The 22,332-nt window shown below is 30.4% G+C and overlaps 1 protein-coding gene across 1 annotated transcript in view; it reads left to right on the top strand.

Moving 5' to 3' along the window:
- The window catches only part of LOC122535115, a gene marked incomplete at its 3' end in the record, with an annotated part of 83,422 nt that overhangs the window by 38,910 nt on the left and 22,180 nt on the right, over positions 1-22,332 (top strand). The gene's annotated exons all lie outside the window — the stretch shown is intronic.

Here is a 22,332-nt window from a genome sequence, read left to right as displayed (position 1 = left end):
AGGTCGGTGTGTTGTCACTGTCTTTCTTTTTTTTTTCTTCTTTTTTTGTTTCTCGTTGTTCCAGAGGGATTTAACAAGGTTGACTGGCGGTTTTTATACCCAAGGGATATATTTTTTTGAACGAATGTTAGAGTGAAATAAATGTCACGGACGGAGGAATCTGAAGTGTTTAAATGTGACATTTTGTGGAAATGTTCGTCTGACGGGCGTGAGTTTCTTCGTGACTGTCGACGCGTTGAAGAATGTTCAACTGATTGGAATATATATTGTGTCACGACGTTTAATTTTCAACAACATAGCAAGTGTTAAATTAAAACGATGATATATATATATATATATTCGTTCAAAAATCTTGAAGAAGTGAAGTATCTAATAAAATTCTATCGTAGAACATTATATGGATATAATAAATATTCTATTATAAAATAGAAATATTATAAATATTATAAAATATAATATAAAATATAATAGAATATTATAAGTATTCTATTATAAAATAGAAATATTGATGAATACTGAATATTAAAAATAAGAAATGTACGACGCCAGTTACTTGGCTAAATTAATTGGTCAAATTATTAAATTGCTATAATTAAATTAGTTACATTAGTTACGTTAGCTATTAAATTAATTAAATTACTATAACGATAATGTGATGTGTACTCTTGTTAGAACAAATACTTTATACGACGAAGAATCTGACAAAAATTCTATTATATTATGGAATATTCTACTGTGAATTAAATTAAATTAGGTATCATGTTATGAATGTTCTACTACAAAATTCTGTTATAAAATACACGTCGATAAGTACCGAAAATTAAAAATAAAACACAAACGCACAAAGCCTCTCAAATTGCGTCAACCATTTTTTTTTTTTTTATTTTGTATTTCTAATAAACGTTATGCACATCACATCGTCTTTCACTGAAAAGAAGAACGTGATTTTAAAAAAAAGTTTGGTCAACCACGTTATTTAAAAAAAGGACTTCTGCAAAAAAATGAAACACTTCCGCAAAGTGTAAAAAAGAATTTCCAATTTGGAAAATCCTCCAACCAGACAGATCGAGTTACGAGAAAAATATTTTCGTGAAAGCTTCGCAAAGGGACACTCCACCTTGTCAAGCCCGAATTCTGTCAAAAAAAAAAAAGAATCTTTGATTCAAAAACAAAAAATCTCCCCTCGAAGAGACAGGTTACCGAAGAAAAAAAAAAAAGAAAAAAGAGATTTGTCAAAATTTTTCACAGTCGAGAATAAAACTTTTATCGCTGTCGGGGGAAGAAAAAAGAAAAAAGAAAAAAAAAGATAGAAATCGAAGTACGCCAATCCTGTGAAACTTGAATCAAGTGCAAACCAACCACTGACCAAACTGAAACCAAACTGAAGCTTCTTACCAATTTTCCTTCTCAGCAAACCGCGTTTCATCGACGATGAAATCGTCATGGACTCTCGTCATCGAACCGTCGGGTCCTCAAGGTAATCCACTGGTTGCAGGGGAGACTGCACCCGCGGAAACTTTCGGAAGTGAAATTCCGAACTGTTGGCCGGCCTGTAATCGGCGTTTAACGTTTCAGCTTAGCCAGCCCGGTTCTCCCTTGGCCAAGGCGGACGCCTCGTTTCCGCAAGTTCCGCCGGTGGAAACTCTGAGTCGTTAGCGGTTATTATGGTTAAACATGGTTCAGCTGCAGTTCGTGGCATGAGTCGTGGTTGCACGACACGACTGAGTCGAATGAATTTAATGTTTCAAGGGTGGTCGCGGACTTTAATTCACGTGCGTGTCGTGGAGAAATTCTGATCGATTTTTAGTAGATAGTTTAATAATCGTGGTGGTTAGGTTCAGGAATATAGAATGGTGTGTCTTGACTTATGGCACGGTACGTGTCTCGTGCTATTATTGAAAAGAAAAACTAAACAAAGAAAAATACATCGTAGACAGTGATGATTAATTATAGAATTAATATAAAAAATATATATATGATATAATTTAAAAAATATATATTATATATGTATAATTTGAATTAAAATAAATATTATATTATATATAATATTTATTATATAATTTTAAATATATATATATATATATAATACAATAAATATATATTAAAAAAATATAATGATAATCAATTAAATAATTGTATTTATAGATTGTATTTATCAATCTTAGCCCTAACATTTGACGTTCAATAAAATGACGCGAAAAAAAATTGTGCAGCAAGTTTTAAGATGTTGTAAAGAAGGGACTTCTTTAAACCAGAGGGAAAGGACCAGAATCTTCCAGATCCTGGTTGACTTAATTCTCGTAAAAGAAATTTTTCAATGTATTTAGAGACGTTTGAATTTTGACAATTTCGTCATTCAACTCCACTGTTTAAAATTCAGTAAGATGACGAAAGAAAGGATCTTACGGTAAATTTTCAAACGCTCCTGAAATTATGATAACTCTAATGGCGAAAGAAAATTTCAAAGATGTTTAAACTTTTGCTTAATTTTCGAGAAGAAAGTATCCTCACATTCCCAACCCCCGTTGCACGATGAAAAATCATTTTTGAAAAAAAGACAGCTCAGAACTATTAACCGCTTGCTCTGGCAACTGATTGCGGACCGTAACGAGTAACCTAGCCGATATACGATAATTCGTCGTTTTCTTTCTCTTTTGAACTCGTCGGTGTGACGTCACTGGATAAAAATGATACAAAAGTAACAAACTTATCACTTGTTGTTGCCTGCGTTACATTAGTGTACCTAAAATTGTGAAAATATTACAATTTTGGAGGTTAACCACTTGGCAACTGATTGCGGACCGTAACGAGTGACCGAGCCGGTATACGATAATTCGTCGCTTTTCTTTCTCTTTTGAACCCGTCGGTGTGACGTCACTGGATAGAAATGATACAAAAGTAACAAACTTATCACTTGTTGTTGCCTGCGTTACATTTAAATGTACTTAAAATTGTGAAAATATTACAATTTTGGAGGTTAACCACTTGGCAACTGATTGCGGACCGTAACGAGTAACCGAGCCGATGTAAGATAATTCGTCGCTTTTCTTTCTCTTTTGAACCCGTCGGTGTGACGTCACTGGATAGAAATGATTCAAAAGTAACAAACTTATCACTTGTTGTTGCCTGCGTTACATTTAAATGTACTTAAAATTGTGAAAATATTACAATTTTGGAGGTTAACCACTTGGCAACTGATTGCGGACCGTAACGAGTGACCGAGCCGATATACGATAATTCGTCGCTTTTCTTTCTCTTTTGAACCCGTCGGTGTGACGTCACTGGATAGAAATGATTCAAAAGTAACAAACTTATCACTTTTTGTTGCCTGGGTTACATTTAAATGTACTTGAAACAGAAAATATTGCAGTTTGGGACAAAAAATTTCTCGTGATATGTCACACCGTTCGAATTGTCAATTGAATTCTTTTCCCCCCCGTTATTGACTCAGCGATCAACGCTCTACATTGTACACAACATTTCATCGTGGAACGATCGATCGCGGACAATGGAAATGTTGTGTTTCAAGATATCGGTGTTGCCTTAACACGGGCCAATTTCGCATAATCGGAGTGATCCGTGGTTCCGGATCCGCGTGGCATTCGTTGTAATATTCATGCGTACTGTCAATTGTTCCATAGTCCATCAAATCCGTGTCACCGGAAACCGGCCGAACAACGAACGAACCGGCGCATTGTTATCGATACAGGGGCGCATTGTTTAGCATCGCGTGCAACCATAGATCCAGTCTCCATTACGTTGATTAATCTATCACTAGTCGAAATTGGATTCATTATCCCGCCGTACCCGGTGAATTTTGGCCGCCGTTCGTTTGCTCGTTATCTATTTCGTCCTTCGTCGAGTCGAAACGTGGAGTTTGGAGGTGGATCGTAGCTGTCCGACCTTGCACGATTATGTTTCTGTCTTTCGTCGGTTGGAACTTGCTGGTTCGAGGATATCGTGACAATATTCAATCCACAAATTCGAGATACATTATATCTTTTTGGAATTTGGTTTTCGTTTCAGTTTTTTGGTCTCTGTTTTTGCGATCTCGATAGTGGATAAAAAATTAATACGTTTTTATAAAAAATTAGTACGGTTTGTAGTGTTATTGGGAAAATTATTGCCAAGCGAGAATTTCTCTTTTTATATTAGTGTCTATAGTCCGTTTCTTTTCTATGTTATTAATTGTTATAAAATTCTCTGCGTTACTAATTGTTATAATTATCATGAAAATATTATAAAAGATTATAATAGAAAATATTATAAAAGATTATAACTATTTAATACTATAAAGAGAATGTATATTCTATATATATCATAGAATATATAATAATTATAATATTAATAATATTAATAATATATGTATTATATATAATATTATCTATATTAATAATATTTTCTATATTATTAATTGTTATAAAATTCTCTGCGTTATTAATTATTATAATTATCATGAAAATATTATAGAAGATTATAAATATAGAATAAAGAAGATTATATTATAGAATATATATTTTATATATATTATATAGATATGTACATATCTTAGAATATATAATAATTATAATAACTATAATATTAATAATATTATATAATAATATTATTAATTATAAAATTATAATAATATTATTAATTATAAAATTATAATAATATTATTAATTATATAATATAACATATACTATATATAACATTATCTGTATTAATAATATTTTCTATATTATTAATTGTTATAAAATTCTCTGCGTTATTAATTAATATAATTATCATGAAAATATTATAGAAAATTATAACTATAGAATACTATAAAGAAGATTATATTATAGAATATATATTATATATATATTATATATATATATATGTCATAGAATATATAATAATTATAATATTAATAATATTATTGATTATAAAATTATATAATATTTTCTATATTATTATATAATATTAGTAATATTATATAATATTAGTAATATTATTAATTATAATATTATATATATTATATTTCTAATATTATATAATATTAGTAATGTTATGAATTATAAAATTATATAATATTTTCTATATTATTAATTGTTATAAAATTCTCTGCGTTATTAACTATTATAATTATCATGAAAATATTATAGAAGATTATAACTATAGAATACTATAAAAAAGATTATATTATTGAATATATATTCTATATATATTACATATATATCATAGAATATATAATAATTATAATCTTAATATTATTATATAGTAATATTATTAATGATAACATTATATAGTATAATATTCTCTACATATATAAAATATATAATATAGAAGATTATATCATAGAATACTATAAATTATAGTTACCACTCTTTCCCCATTACCCAAACTAAAACTTCGCTCGAAACCTCAATCCAACTTACTGTAATAACTCAAATTCGTAAGCCATCTTGACAACTTACAGAGCAACTTGCTGTAATCAAATCCTTCTTTCAAATGATTTCCCACTGTGAGAGAATCGAAACACACGCCGATAAGAGAGATCCCAATAATTGCACTTGAAGTATTTCGTAAAAAAGAAATATCCGTTCAGCCATAATTATATATTATTACATGATAATTAACGAAATGTCCACCCGCGAAGAGTCATCGTTCTACAAAACACCGCTGGTCACGACTGAACAACTTTCCATTCACCACGAGTTTCCCCGAGCTTTGCCGCAAGGTCGGGTTAATTAATCAACGTGGGAGAGCGTTGTAACGTTGTTTCTGTTCAACTGGGGCGCGGCAAAAGCGATTTCTCCGCGCGTTTCGCGCCTCTCAAACGAGTCTCCACTCGAGAGAGATCGATTCAACAGCCCCTTTGGCGCGAAGTTTCCCCGAACCGGTTAGGGGAATCGTTCCGTACGACGCCGTGCAAGAACACTCGGTTTGCGCTCGGTTATTTCTGCGTGGCTCGAGGATCGATCGAAGGCCGTGGAGATGGGGCTTGATGCAATTACCGTTGGCCAGAGAACGCTTCCAAAGGGGTTGTTAGTTAACACGTTAGTTCACCACGCCGTGAGAAAAGGAGGCGTTCCAGCGGCATTTCGAGTTTCGGCGGTACGATTTCACAAATTTTCTTTTCCAAATTCATCGTTGAACGATCTGACACTCGATACTTGTGTACTTTTCCCAATTTTTGGCTATTGTTTTTTTTTTTTTTTTTTTTTTTGGTTAGCATCTTTTTAACGAGAGGTTCTCATTCTCACTAAAACGAGAAAATCGGTCGAAAATGTTGTTACTTTAAAAAATTCCAAGCCAGTGAAATAGTCAAAATTGGAAGAAAACTGGAAATTTTCCAAAATTTGGAATTGAAATTAATTCTAATTAATAAAATAAATAAAAAATTAATAAAATATTAATAAGATAAATAAAAAATTAATAAAATATTAATAAAATAAATAAAAAATTAATAAAATATTAATAAAAGAATAAAATAAATAAAAAATTAATAAAATTGTAAAATAAATTAATAAAATAATATTAAAAGAACGAAAAAGAGAAAAAAGATGTTTCCCTTTAACACAAAAATATTTCTCGCAAAATTTCGAAAGCTTTTTAATCGGCTGCTGTTGAAACTGACGTACGACCAACCTAATTCGCTCGAATAGACGGAATTTTTCTATTTTTCTATTTTTCTATTCGCGAATCGAACGGCTGATAAATTTCGCGATATTTTCTCCATTTTTTTTTTTTTTTTTGTTTCCTTTTCCACCGTTGCTTCATTGGTTTCGTCAATAATATTCGATCCGATTGTTTTTCACGAGAGAATACTGCTCCCTTCGTACACGCCGACGAAATAGTAATTGGCCGCAGATTTGTTTCATTTGCTAAATTGAATATCCGATTGTTTACCGATCTGCTCTGAAAGTTCGTTCACGCGGGCATAGACAGAGTTGGAAAATTTGTTTTATTGAAATCACGTTGGCGGACGAGCTTTGTGGTTTTTCGCGAGAGATTGGGATAACACGGAGTGGGGGCGGGGAGAAAAAAAAAATAAAACATTCGTCTCGACACTTCGCAGTACCGCGTAAGTTGAAAATAAAATATCGTAATATCATTTTTGAACCTCTAATGGAGAAAAATTGTGATTGCGTTCATCCTTTTGACATATCACAACGTGTTGTCCTTTTTTGAACATTCTGTGTTTGTCATATGACAAACTGAGAATTCACTTTTAAACATATATGTTACTCAGTACATTGTCATGCATTATTTTTTTTTTTTTTTTTTTGAATCTCTAATAGAAAAGGATTCATGCGTTCATTTTCAAGCATATATTTTCTTGAATTCGATATATTTAATATTTATAGTCAATATAATTCAGTATTATTCAGTAATAATTAAATAATAGTATGATATTAAGTATAAATTCTTATACTGAATATTAATTTTCAAGGACATGTTTTTTTATGTATTTATATAATATAAAGATTAATAAATTCAATAATATTCAATGCAATTGAATAATATTGTAATTGAATAATATTCGGTATAAATTAAGAATGCATTCATTTTTTGATGTATTTATACAAATTCAATATATTCAACATATTATTCTATATCCTTTTTAAAGTTTTAATAAGGAAGAGTATATATTAAGTTGAGAATGCATTCATATTCGAATATATTGTTCGACATATTGTAATATGTAATATATATTGCATATTGCATATGTGGTATGTTCTCTTTGAACTCTTAATAGGTGAACCAATTATTTCATTATCGATTATGAGATTATCTAATGCTCTAATAGTAGAGAATACTACTAATATTAATACTCTAATAGTAAAGAATCAGTAAATTTTTGATTGAAAATTGACTAAGAATTTTGGTATTTATTAACAGTGAGCATACACTGATTTCATTAATGATATTAATAAGTTATATATCTAATATTTAATAAATAATTATTTTAACTTATATATTTACTATAGCTATTTAATAAATAATAAATACTTGATAAATAATTATTTTAACTTATATATTTGCTATAAATTGATAAATACTTAATAAATAATAAATACTTAATTGTTTATTTTAATTTTATTCTAGCAAAACGAATCATTGAAATTTAGTGTGGTAAGAAATCAAGTATTTATCTAATAGCCATGAATTGTTCTATAATCTACTTTAAATTTAAAACATTTGATGTTACTCCGTGTTCCAATATGAAAGTGTCCCTTATGGTATTATACATTTCATCGCACTCAGTTAGCAGCCGATCTGAAGCGCCAAATAAATATATACACGATACAAGCTCGAGAAATTCGAACTTCAAAGAGACGTCTTTTCACGTCTTCCAGTGCCAACTTCGATGATTAAAAACGGGCTCCATTAAAACCCGAAACCTTCGTTACATGCACCTACCCAACTACTTCCACTTCGACTTCTTTTTCTTGCGAAGAGAAGGAGAAGAAGAAGAAGAAGAAGAAGAAGAAGAAGAAAGGGGAAAAATAGAAGAACGGGAACCAGGAACCGCGGATCGATCCCTTCGGTGAAATTTCAAAGCTTTCAGCCAGTCGAAGTCCACAAACTTGCTTCTCGCTAGGCTGCTACGAAATACGAAGCGACAAAGCAGTTCTCGAAGCTTTTTAGAAGCTTTTTAGAAAGTTGCCGAGAGGAGAAGAGGGAAGAAAAGGCGAAAACAACCCCTCGGCCGACCAGGAAGGAAATCGGGCCGGGTATCGCGGTTACGCGGCGACGTAACGCCTTAACTTAATTATTGCCCGGCAAATTGTATAACGTGAGTTGGCGTAATGCACTCGGAGTTTACGGTGCACGATCGCACAGAGCCCCAGAAATTGCTCATTAATAGCGGCAATAATGTTGTAATTGCAATAACGTGGCACGCGCGCGCGAACCTACGCTACCTCCTTCGCTTTTGTGACAAAGTGGACACAACGCGACGTGGACGGTAGATCTTGAAAGGAACTAGCCAAAAATTGAGCGAACGGAAGCGAGTAACTGTGTGAATTTAACCCCATGCGCTGGCAACTGATTGCGGACCATAACGAGTGACCGAACCATACACAACAATTTGTCGCTTTCTTTCTTTTTTTTTTTTGAACTCGTCGGTATAATATCGCTGGATAGAAATTACTAAGAAGCAATAAATTTTTTATTTGTTTTGCGTGAATTATACTTAAATCTACTGAAAACTGAGAAAATATTACAATTTTGGAGGTTAACCGCTTGCGCTGGCAACTGATTGCGGACCATAACGAGTGACCGAACCATATACAATAATTCATCGCTTTCTTTTTCCTTTGAACTCGTCAATATGATATCACTGGATAGAAATTACTGAGAAGTAATAAATTTATTATTTGTTTTGCCTGGGTCATACTTAAATATAGTTAAAACTTAGAAAACATTACAATTTTGGAGGTTAACCACTTGCGCTGGCAATTGATTGCGGACCATAACGAGTAACCGAACCGTACACAATAATTCATCGCTTTCTTTTTCCTTTGAACTCGTCAATATGATATCACTGGATAGAAATTACTGACAAGTAATAAATTTATTATTTGTTTTGCGTGGGTTATACTTAAATATATTTAAAACGGAGAAAATATTACAATTTTGGAGGTTAACCACTTGCGCTGGCAATTGATTGCGGACCATAACGAGTGACCGAACCGTATCCAATAATTTGTTGCTTTCTTTATCTTTTTGGAACTCGTTTTCTTTTTGGATAGAAATTACTGAGAAGTAATAAATTTGTTTTGCCTAGATTATACTTAATTGTACTGAAAACTGAGAAAATATTACAGTTTTGGAGGTTAACCGCTTGCGCTGGCAACTGATTGCGGACCATAACGAGTGACCGAACCCTATACAACAATTTGTCGCTTTCTTTCTCTTTTTAACTCGTCGGTACGATATCACTGGACAGAAATTACTGAGAAGTAATAAATTTATTATTTGTTTTGCCTATTTTGTTTTACTTAAATATACTTAAAACTGAGAAAATATTATAATTTTGGAAGAAAGAGTTCTCGACGTGCGTGGTACGTTATTCCAGTGCAAGAGGTTAATCAGACAGCCTCTAAAAACTGGAAGCAATCAAACTTCTATGCGTGAATGACAAAGACAGTATAAATATAAGAATACTATCCTTTTTCAGAGTCTAGTAATCAAACAAAAATCTATGCGTGAAAGACAAAGACAGTATAAATATATGAATACTATCATCCTTCTTCCACGTCTTTCACATGATAATTTTACAAAATTAAAATATCTTCTAAACTAATGATTTTTTAACATAAATAGGTTAATACCTTTTTGTTAAGAATATCAAGGTACATCAACTGATATAATAAAAAATATATTATTCCATTTAAAAAAACGTCAATGACCTTCGTATATTCTCTACACGTCCACCTACAAGAAAACTAGTATCATGAAAATGTGCCCCTCTCGAAACCATTCAACTTCATCTGAAACATTTTTCGCTATGACGTAAATCTAAATGGCAATATATGTGGTGACCAACCCTGTATAATATATTCGTAAAAACTGTATTTTAGCTAAAATTTATTATATATTCGCTATAATTATAACAAATAAATAAATAAATTTATAATACATAAATATAATATAATTATATTTATAATTTATGATGCATTAAAACTGTATTTTAATTAACGCTTCAAAATTAGTGTCTGAAGCAGCTGTATTTGTGATACGGTGTATATATTTGGAAACAATTAGGATAAACAGCTACAGGTATATATGCTCGACGGCATTCTAGATTCACATTAAGTCGTGGAACGTCAAACTGCATACCAAATCACCGATTTAAACCGTAACTCCAAAATGTGTATTTGCCTCCCGAGATCTATGAACACTCTCCACGATATAGAATCTCGTGCAGAGTGAATGTTTGGACAAGCAAACTGAACCCCTTTGGTGGAAAACGAAATGAAAGCAATATAAATATTGTTATTTTAAAATGTTCCGCCGGGTTGCGTCCATGAGGTTCACGTGAATCTATTGAATATATATATATATATACCTGTAACCTATTTAAAAAGGTAAACGGTAAATCGTAACGTTGAAATTTTCCGTTCAAGAATCGTAATGCTTTTGCTCGTGTTTGAAACTGTCTAAAACTTCTCTCTGTTTGCTTTTCACAATGGCTGTTTCACGTTCTACGCTTTTTCTGCCCACTTCGTACGTGCATATATATATATATATGTATATATTTTTTTTTCTTTTCAATTGTGTTTCAATGATCGTAGAGATACCGTGACAAGCTTACGAAATCGCTTGATCGAGTTAATCGATTAACTGTAAGTTGAAAATTTTAAGAGAGCGGAAAGTAGCAAGTATCTATTTAAAAAAAAATATATTTAAAATATTAAAAAATAAATATTTAGAATAATATTATATTTTAAATTTTATATTAAATATTAAATATTTAATATTTAAAATATAAAATATAAAATTTAAAATATTTAAAATATAAAAAATAATGTATATAAAATATTATAAATATATAAAGTAAAAAATAAAGATATAAACGTACATAAACATATATAAAATACGACTGGCTTTAAAAGCCTAGTTTCCACTTCAGTAAATTTCTACGAAAAAGAAAAAATTAAAGGAGCTCACGATCAGTTTCATTTTCGAGTACTTGTGTAATTCAAAGCGAAAAGATGGTTCGTTCGTAACATTAATTTCTACAAAAAAAGAAAAAAAGAAAAAAATGTGCTAATTTCTCAGACTGAATTATAGGTATCTACATTATCAACAACGAGAAAGAAGACAGCTGCGCCGCGAAAATAGAAACGAATATTACTATCAAGTAGATGTCCGCGTATTTTTGAAACCTAACTTTCAAAGCGTTTCACTCATTATTAATCTTATTAATCAGCCTTCTCAATATGTCGAGTCTACGACAATTAGATTAACGATACACGCGACAGCCATTACTTCCGCGCAGGGCCAATAACCAACGAGCAACGTTAAATATTTAGGCTAAGAGTCTAGCAGCGTGTTTTCAAACTGATGCCGAACGAAATTTCGCGAGACGAAAGTTACACGGTGGCAAGTTCGCCGTGACGACAAATGGAAGCCCGGCCGCCGGAAGTTAAGGCTGGAGAACTAACGCGAACGATACACTTGGTCCATTCCCAAAATTACGACGAACGTGAACTTCTGGCGTCGCGTGAAATTTCACGGGGGCTGCCCCGTCGCAAATCAGTTTCTCCCCGGCAAGAAACCGGGCAAACGTCGATAGTTTCGCCGGAAGTTCCCTCGCGCAATACCGTAGTGTGATTTAATTGACCCCTGCCACCTTTTCCTCTGGCGAACTTCTGGCCAAGAAGACGCAGTCAAGAAAAACTGCCGGCAATTCGAACTCCTTCGAACATTGCTTTTTACTAATTCTTACCAATCTGTGAAAATTGTGAGAACTCGTGTATGCGTGCGAGAACGTTTGAAAAACTTTTCTTTTCTCGCGAGCCAAGTCCACCGTGGTGTTGAAGATCGAAGTCTCCGCTTTGCAACGAGCGTTCGAAGTTGTTCGTTTCAGTGAATTTTGATTAGTAGGACATTTTTGAGGATTAAAATGTTTCTAGAATTACCGAAAATTTCGTTCGTGGCTAAATTCATCGTGACTTTGAAGCTTGAGGTTCTCTCTTTATAACGAACGTTTAAAATTTAACGTACCATTTTTTGGACATTTCATTGAATTTTGAATATTATTTTTTATTTACCTTTTTTATTTACTTTGAATAATATTTTTTATTTGCTATATTATTAACTTATTATTTATATTATTAACTTATTATACTTATTATTTATATTATTACTTATTTATATTATTAACTTATTATACTTATTATTTATATTATTAATTTATTATACTTATTATTTATATTATTAACTTATACTTATTATTTATATTATTTATATTATTTATATTTACTTATATTTACTTATATTATTAACTTTATTTTACTTATATTATTTACTTATATTATTTAGTTATATTATTAACTTATATTATTTTACTTATATTATTAACTTATTATTTATATTATTACTTATTCATATTATTATTAATTTATTTTTTATTTACTTTGAATGATATTTTTTTTATTATTTTCATTGTACTTTGAATATTGGGTAAATTTTATCAAAATTCAAAATTTAAAATCATTAAAAAGTTCTTTTTGTGGCTAAATTCGTCATGATCTTGAAGTTTGTAATCTCCCCTTTATAACGACCTCTTAAAACCTACGATTTTATTTCTCCCTTTTTGCCATTTTATTAGGATTGAAATTTTTGTCATTCAATGTTCGATAAAATGATGAAAAAAAAAAAAAAATAGTAGAACAAAGTATAAGAGACTGCTGCGAAGGGGAGGCTTCAAACTTCAAGATTATGATAAATCTAGCTCCGAAAAAAAATTTTTAATATTTTTACAATATTTTGAATTTCTATAATTTTCGAAAGAAGAATTGTTCTCACTTTGAAGTTATATCAATTGAAATTATCGGCAATTCTTCGTTGACATCGAAAAAAACCATGCTTTTCACTGTAACGAAACAAAATGAAGCTTTTGAATAGCAATTATTTCATTCCTGCGTGAATAATTAGATATATTCACCAAATTTTAATTCTTCAGTTTCTGACTGACTTCGGTGTGACAAAATTCGTGATAGAAACGCACAAAAAAAAAAAATTTGCGAGACGCGAGTTATTAAATTTTTAGTAAAAATGTCATCAAAAAGTTACAAGCTTCAACGAAACTGCGTGTGATTTTCCCAGCCAAATTATATCCTGTCAGAAACAAGTGTACACCTATGCACGATGTATTACACGAAGAAAGAATTTTCGCATTTTGTTTCTTGCACAGAGAGAAACAAAGAACTGTTCGATAATATTCCCCAATGCATATTTCATCCGAGTGACATTTTTTTTTTTTTTTAATTTCTCGATACAATACATTACAAATCTCTAAGTGAAAAAAAAAAAAAGAAAAAAAATATATACTCTTTTGCAAATAGTCTATAGTGTTGATCAAAGGGTAGGCTCGAATTGATCCTAAAGAACTGGAATTCGCTGTAAAATTCGTGCGCCTTAAGAGAGACCATACATAGGTAGAATGAAGCGGTAAATGAGATGGCCGCCACAGCTTTCGTTGAATTGTGCAGAAAGGACCTTTCAGCGGTGGGGATAATTGCAGGATGTGCTTGGATCCTGTTACAGTATCTGACTACGCTTTTAATAGTTCGTCCAACCGGCCACACCGCCGCTATCAACGAGTTAATTGAATTAGTCGACGAGCACTTCGTCATCTTTTAATCGAGCGTCGCGATTCCACCCGTGAATCCTTCGTCATCAACTTTATTGATAAATATTGCACTGAACAGTGGATAAACTCGGCGCGTTAAGAAGGATATCGCGGTTTCAGTCTGTCGTGAATTTGATAAATATTCTATGACTGCGAGTGGTATGTCGAAATCAATTTTTTGACGAGGAGAATAATTGCTCTTATCATTCGTGACAGTGATATTAAGGTGCAACGTATTTTTGGCACGGATTGCATAAATATTTCTGATCGCGAGTTAAATAATTGTTTGTGTTTTTTTTTTGGTAAATTTTACAATTGTGTTATTTTATAATTTTTACGTTTTTTTGTAAATTTTATAATTGTATAATTTTTATGTTTTTTTTGTAAATTTTATAAATGTGGTATCTTATAATTTTTATGTTTTTTATAAATTTTATAATTATACATTTTGTAACTTTTATAGAGCTTATATTCTGAAATTCAGTTGCACTGTTCTCGATCCAGATATTTGATATATGAATTATTTCTTGTATAAATTATCTGACTATTCGAAAAATCGCGAATGTAAAAGAGTAATTAAAGTAGTAGTCAAATTTATATTAATTTTTAAAATTAAATATACTATTTACAAATAATAAATAATTTCTTTTTAATATTTATGTTTTATCATATTAATAGTAATTAATAATAATGATAAAATGAATTGTTTATGAATTTTAAATAATTTTATTAAATATTAATAATAATTAATAATAATAATGATAAAATAATTAATAATAATGATAAAATGAATTGTTTATAAATTTTAAATAATTTTATTATTTAGACTTTTAAACATTATAAAACATTCAACAAAAATAATTAGAATTTTCTACCATACAATTTCATTTTTATCATCAATCATATTTATATTTTTCATTCTCATTAATAATAACTTAATTATATTTTCACACGTGAATTAATAATTAATAATAATGATAAAATGAATTGTTTATGAATTTTCAATAATTTTACTAATTAGACTTTTAAATATTATAAAACATTCAACAAAAATAATTAGAATTTTCTACCATTCAATTTCATCTTTATCATCAATTTATATTTTTCATTCTCATTAATAATAACTTAATTATATTTTCACACGTGAATTCAAAATTTTCAAATTCCTCTCAATTAATATTATTTTTAACGATAAGAACGTTTCCGTTTCACAATGTCATCGAAACCCTTTTTTAAATTCCCAAGAAGTTCTACATCTATCGAAGACAAATTTTATTAAAGAAACAACGCCCGTTAGAATCGCCGGCGTAAATTTCATTCGCCGTGGTCCCGTTTTTGTAACGAGCCACACGGCGGATTCCCATCAGCACGTGCGCGCGATTGATTATTATATATGCACGTGTACATAATATACATGCATACACGTACGTAGCCTCGGTGATAACTCGGTGGGCCCGCTAATCGGCAAGCAAGCACGAAGCCGCATCGGAAACCGCATAAACGTCAATGTTTATTCGATAGATTTTCATTTGGTGTGCCGAGAGATACGTACAATACCGGCCCATCGCGGACAAACGCGCTTTGTCGGACGCGTGATCCTTGCTGGTTCGTTAATCAACGTATTCAAAGTACTGGAATTCCGATGGAGACGTTCGATCATGTTCACGCTGCGTTCTATGATGTGTAACCTGCTCGTGCATATTGCGTTTGACGTCGCCACGTCAGGAGCTTTCCAGTGAAAACATTCACTTTTGCGTGAAACACAGGGTGGTGCACGCTGAAAAAAAGGCAAAGTAACTTTCGCAAACACGTGTTTTTCGAAAATTTTTTTTTATCATTTCACTTGGAAATACAATTAGTGGATTTTGCTTTTTCTTCGGTATCATGCGTGTAAAAGCAACTCACTGATAAGAAAAGATTGAAAATGGAACAAGTTATGAGTTTTTCGTACTTTTCCAGTTTTTCACTATGGCCACCCTATATTTTGCGTTGGAACGACAGTTTGTTAAATACACGGTGTTTGTGGTTCATTGAACACGGTGTTGTTAACATTATCGTTGGAAAATAATTCAAAATATTGTACGTACATATTTTTCTGTTTTTCTCTTTTCCTTTTAAATATTCAATTAGTATATTTGGCTTATGCGTGAGAAGCAACTCACTGATAAGAAAAGATTGAAAATGAAACAAGTTACGAGTTTTTCGTACTTTTTTTCGTACAGTTTTTCACTATGGCCACTCTATATTTTGCGTAAACTCGTTGGACGACAGTTTGTTAAATACACGGTGTTTGTGGTTCATTAAACACGGTGTTGTTGACGTTATCGTTGGAAAATAATTCAAAATATTGTACGTACATATTTTTCTGTTTTTCTCTTTTCCTTTTAAATATTCAATTAGTATAGTTGGCTTATGCGTAAAAAGCAACTTACTGATAAGAAAAGATTGAAAATGAAACAAGTTACGACTTTTTCATACTTTTCCAGTTTTTCACTATGGCCACCCTATATTTTGCGTAAACTCGTTGGAACGATAGTTTGTTAAATACACGGTGTTTGTGGTTAATTAAACACAGTGTTGTTAACATTATCGTTGGAAAATAATTCAAAATATTGTACGTACATATTTTTCTGTTTTCCTCTTTTCTTTTTAAATATTCAATTAGTATATTTGGCTTATGCGTGAAAAGCAACTCACTGATAAGAAAAGATTGAAAATGAAACAAGTTACGACTTTTTCGTACTTTTCCAGTTTTTCACTATGGCCACCCTATATTTTGCGTAAACTCGTTGGAACGATAGTTTGTTAAATACACGTTGTTTGTGGTTCATTCAACACAATGTTGTTGACGTTATCGTTGGAAAATAATTCAAAATATTGAACGTACATATTTTTCTGTTTTTCTCTTTTCCTTTTAAATATTCAATTAGTATATTTGGCTCGCAGTGAATAAAAATAGGAATACGAATCGCGTGCTTTTCTAAATTACTCGCTACACGGAACAATGTACGTGTAACGATATCGAATAATTGCAATTATGTTCAGTGTAATGTTGCTTCAACAAAGACGAAATATTAATTATTAATATATAAATTGAAAACATCATAATAAATTTGACCGTATGCCTTCGAAGTTAAAAGAAGCGACGAGCTACTTGCGAATTTTTTTTTCTTTTTTTTTTCAAGAAATATTTGAAAAAGAAATATATCGAAAGAAAGAGAAATGAGAACGTAGAAACGTGGAAATTCGATGTAGAAGTGCAATACGCGCGAATGAAAGACGGAAAAATTGTCGCGGCCAACGGATCGGAGGTGTTGCACCGTTGGCGAACGATGGAAGCCGTTTATGCGCATTTCGACATGAAATATACATGACGGTTACACGTGAGCGCAGTCTGTGATGTCTCTCGGGGATAATTTGCATACTTTGCACCATGAAGCGTTACTTAACGATGAATTTCGGTAACATCGAAAGTGAATTCTAACCGATGAAACTATGTTAACGGGGGGGGGGGGGGGGGGGGGGGGGGGGGGGGGGGGGGGGGGGGGGGGGGGGGGGGGGGGAGGATGCATACTGATGTCACGTGTGCACCCATCGACCACGTGCTTAACCGTTTCTAATTTTCATTTAATTCGACATCTCTAACTGCCGTCGTTTCCCGGACGCTGTTTGAAAACAGAGACCTGATTCCAGGACAGTTTCGCTCGTTGAAGGAATTTTCTTAAATTTCTTTCCCGCCTCGACCCTTCAAATATATGTAATTTGCATCTTGAATGATGAGTAATCTGGTGATTCTTTTACATTTTTTTCTCATTTTATTTTTAATATAATTGTAATATATATAATGAGTTATTTTATTATGTAAATTAATATATAAATATAATATATATATATATAATAAATTATTTTTAATATATGTGTATGTTTATTATTATTTAATAATTTTTAACAATCTGGTATAATTCTTTTGCATTCTTTTCTCATTTAATTTTATTAATATATGTATATAATAAATTATTTTATTATGTAAGTTATTATATAAATATAATATATATAATTATATAAATTATATAAAATACTACATAAATATAATTTATATATAATAAATTATTTTTAATATATGTGTATATTTATTATTATTTAATAATTTTTAATAATCTGGTATAATTCTTTTCTCATTTTATTTTTAATATAATTATAATATATGTATATAATAAATTATTTTATCATGTAAATTGTTACATAAATGTAATATATATAATTACATAAATTATAACATATATTAGTAGCATTTATTCGTTCTCTTGTATGATTAAAAGTTTTGTGTGTTTCAATGGACCTGTCCCGTTTAAATCGAAATATAAAGTAAATATTAAACTCTACGCAAGTTATAAAACGAAGCTAGAAATTATAAAACGGGGAGGATGAAGTGAAAACAGAGTGAAATATTGAAATTACAGATTGGAGAGTAAATAAATACGAAACGTGTACGTTACTCTATTAAAGCTATAAATTGGAACAAAAGTGATGAAATGAAATTGAAGTGAAAATAAAGTGAAGTGCTAAAATTACAAACTGGAGAAGCAAATTCGAAAACGTATTATTACATTTTCCATCAAACCTTTTCAGTGTTTCAATTAACAAAAATCTAAAAAGTTGATACCGAACGAACAGCGTTCAACAAATTAGAACATTTTGATATATTTATTTCAATATATATTGTATTACTTTTATTGTACTACCTTTTTGAATTTCCAACACTTAAGAGAAGAGCATTTAACGAATTAAGAGGATATTCCTGTTTAAATATATAACTTTTGAATAAACTTATTCAATATATTGTAATAAGTTATCCTTTTTGAACCTTTAATAAAAAATATATGACATGTGACAAACTAAGAATCCATTCATCTTTAAATGTGTATATTATTCAATATAATGTAATACACTATTCTTTTTAAACCTCTAATAAAGAAGAATATAAGACAAATTAAGAATTCATTCATCTTTGAACATATATATTATTCAATATATTGTAATATTCTATTCTTTTTGAACTTCTAATAAGGAAGGGCATACAACAAATTAGAAATATATTCATCTTTAATCTTATAACTTTTAATATATACTGTGTAACTATGTATTATAATATATTGAATCTCTAATAGAAACAGATTATGTGACAAATTAAGAATGCATGTATCTTTAAGCATTATTATTTAATATAATATTGTAGTATATTACTCTTTCTGAATTTCTGAATAATAATGAAGAATATTTAATTAAGAATGTCATTTTCAAGCATATTTTTGATATTCTTTTTATTCAATATTCTACATTATTCAATATTATTCAGTAAAATTAAATAATATTCTACACAAAAGATAAATTGTACGTAATTGAATATTATTCAACATTATTCAATATTATTATTATATTATCAATATAATTAAATAACATTGTAATTTAATAATATTCAGTATAAATTAAGAATTTACATACGTTTAAACGTACTGTTGTAACTCGTTAAACCACCTTGTCAAATCCCCAACAACTAAACCAATTATTCTGTTACCGATTGTAAGACCATCCACACAACGTTCTAACACTGACTAAACGTTCAAACGGTTGAACTCTCCTGGAATTAAGACCTCGTCCCCTCCAACGTCCAATGGATTATCCTCCACCTTCCCATCGATTCTGTCAATTCGAATTTAATCCTCCACAAAGCGAGAGGTCAGTTACTCCTTATTAGCGTCGGTATTAATTTTCTACGCAAAGGCGTATTAAAACTCCCGGTTTCGACTCACCTCTGTGCCAGTTCGCGGCAATTTCTCCGCGTACATAATATTTCGCCCGCGCAAAGAAATTACAATTTCATGAATTCGAAATCCGTGCCGTGCCGGCAGCTTCCACCGCGAATGAAACTTAAGAGTGAGAGAAACGGTGGACCGGAGATCGTATTTTTCCACGTTGCTCGCGCGGAATAACCGCGTCCATCGAAAGGTGCCGCATACTAATTATTCTGGCCGCGGATTTTTATGCGTTCGCGGATATGGGAAATTCCAGGGCGTGGAAATTGCACGAGATGCATGACAACACGCGAACGTGGTGGTAGCAGCACAACACCTGTGTACAGGCAACGCGTTTCCAACGTTTTACATATTTGTAAGAGAATTAAAGGATTCGAATTGAATTCGATTGCAAATTTTGCTAACTCTGTCCGACCGCCGGATTGCAGCTTTATATGCAAGCCGAAAATTAAATGCTGCTACATTTGTTATATTTTATATTTTATGTTTTGAATATTTATATATAATATATATATATGAATTGCATTTGCATAGTGGATACAAAAATACACAGGACACGTACAATATACAGAAATTTATCTGTATAATATATAGATATGAAATATAAAATATAAAATATAAAATATAAAATATAAAATATAAAATATAAAATATAAAATATAAAATATATAGATATATAGATATATAGATATAAAATATAAAATATATAGATATATAGATATAAAATACAAAATATAAAATATAAAATACAAAATATAAAATATATAGATATAAAATGTAAAATATAAAAATATATAATATAGAATAAAATATATAGATATATAGATATAAAATATAGAAAATATATAGATATATAGATATAAAATATAAAATATGTAGATATATAGGTATAAAATATAAAATATAAAATACAAAATATAACATATAAAATATAAAATATAAAATATAAAAATATATAATATAGAATAACATATATAGATATATAGATATAAAATATAGAATAAAATATATAGATATATAGATCTAAAATATAAAATATAAAATATAAAATATACAGATATTTAAACTATATATGGATATTAACAAATTAGAAATGCGTTCATTTTTAAATATCTGTATATATGTCTTGTTATATACAGATTTATNTTATATTTATATTTATATTTATATTTATATTTATATTTATATTTATATTTATATTTATATTTATATTTATATTTATATTTAAAGATGAATAAATTTCTAATTTGTCAATATTCAATATAGTCAATATAATTCAAATATCTATACATATTTCATATTTTATAGATATATTGTTGTAAATCGTACGCATCTTGTGTACTTTTGTGTACTTTTGTGCAATATTTAAAAATCCGCGGTCTATAAATTTTGTTAACTATATTATTCACTCGTCTAATTACAAATTTCATTACTACTGAGTTCTCCATTTCGCGACCATTAAATATCCGCTGGTTGCTAATTACATTCGCCGAGTTCGTATCAATCGTATCTATTTCTACGAAATAGAGTTGTTCGACTGCCCCAGTTTCATTCAAAATTCATTTCGAAATTTAACTATTTAAATCTTTTTCATCGAGTTTTTTTTTTCTTTTTTCTCGTCACGCTGTCTCCCGTTTATTTAATATTTACGATCGGAGCATCGATTGAATTAAACGAAACACGACGTTTAATTTAATTGGAGACGGAATTTTAGTTTATGGTAATTTCGGAACAGTTGACAGCCGCTGACCCAGTTCTCCGCCAGTTTTATATTCGCTGTCGTTTTATCATTTAAATTTCGCCAGTCTAGATACACCAGCGCAATTACAAATAAATAGCGGAATAATAATTTCGCAATCGCTGTTGCGTAATTATGCCCGTGGATATACTTCAGGAAATTAATAATTGATCGTTCACTTGGTCGGAAAGTACATTTAATATAAATCTTGTAAATATATAACTTCTTTCATTTGGATTATAAGCTTCATTAAATATTGTTCTCTTCGTTCTTTCTCGTAATAAACTTTCCATCAATTTATTATTTACACTGTTTATTCCGTTCATTCAATTATTTGTTGATTTACAAATTGTCTCATCATAGTAATCGTTTTTAAATTAAATTCATATCTCCACGGTAATGATTAAACCGCGATGGATGTCCGTGCGTTTGCAAAAATTTTCACAAAC

The sequence above is a fragment of the Frieseomelitta varia genome, unplaced genomic scaffold, assembly GCF_011392965.1.
Source record: "Frieseomelitta varia isolate USP_RPSP 00005682 unplaced genomic scaffold, Fvar_1.2 scaffold_673, whole genome shotgun sequence".
NCBI classification, from domain to species: Eukaryota; Metazoa; Arthropoda; class Insecta; order Hymenoptera; family Apidae; genus Frieseomelitta; species Frieseomelitta varia.
This window is presented reverse-complemented; position numbering and strand designations above follow the sequence as displayed.